The sequence below is a fragment of the Mastomys coucha genome, unplaced genomic scaffold, assembly GCF_008632895.1.
Source record: "Mastomys coucha isolate ucsf_1 unplaced genomic scaffold, UCSF_Mcou_1 pScaffold18, whole genome shotgun sequence".
In the NCBI taxonomy this organism is placed as follows: domain Eukaryota; kingdom Metazoa; phylum Chordata; class Mammalia; order Rodentia; family Muridae; genus Mastomys; species Mastomys coucha.
Genome location: NW_022196900.1, coordinates 57565331 through 57566185, shown reverse-complemented (window position 1 = coordinate 57566185; position 855 = coordinate 57565331).

Below are 855 nucleotides of genomic sequence, written 5' to 3'. Positions count from 1 at the left end.
GACATTCTTTCTGTTCTCTTTTATGTGATGTTTTCTGAAACTTGTAGGGATGTGTTGTTGATACTCATTTATGACTGACCATACAACAATCCCCTTTTCTAAGCATTTTGACCAGTTTTCAGTCCCTGCATTAATTATAACTCATAGCAAAACGAAACTTTTCAAACCAAGACTCACTTGCGCTGAGAATAAGAAGTGAACATAACAATTTAGAAGGCAGTTTGATAATACATTCACTTAGCAAAACAATAATAGGAGGTTCCTCCCTGGGGAGTATGACCTTTCCAGCTTTGGGCTTTTGTCCAGGTTTATGGTGCTAAGCATGGTTTTCCTCCCATTAAGTGGGTCTCAAAATCAATCAGAAAGTGGTTGGTTACCCACCTAACAGTCATGCCAATATTGTCTCAGAGAGCAAGCACATCTTGACTGGAAGGTTGATATTGTAGCTTTCAGTATTCACAGATGGTAAGGCCATAGATGGCTTCTCCTTTAGCAGCTGTCAAAATACCCAGTAGTACTATAAAAACTCAGCACCAGGAGGCAGCTTCCAGTTTAGTTAGAGTTATATTCCTTTATGTCCTGCAACCAAAGTGTGTGCTGTCTTCAGCAATAGGAGTTTACCATCTAGTTCTTGGGCAAACAAGAGGAATGGTAAAATACTCTATTCAACAGAGTCTATTGTTTTGGGAGCCACTGGAGCTTTCTTGATCAATAACTCATAGGAAGATATCTCACACATTGTACTGGGAATTTGTTTAATAAACTATGGCTTCTGGGAGCAGCATTATTTACTAACACAAGATATTGCCATTCAAAATCTTTTTTTTTTTTTCATTTTTTTTTATTTTAGATATT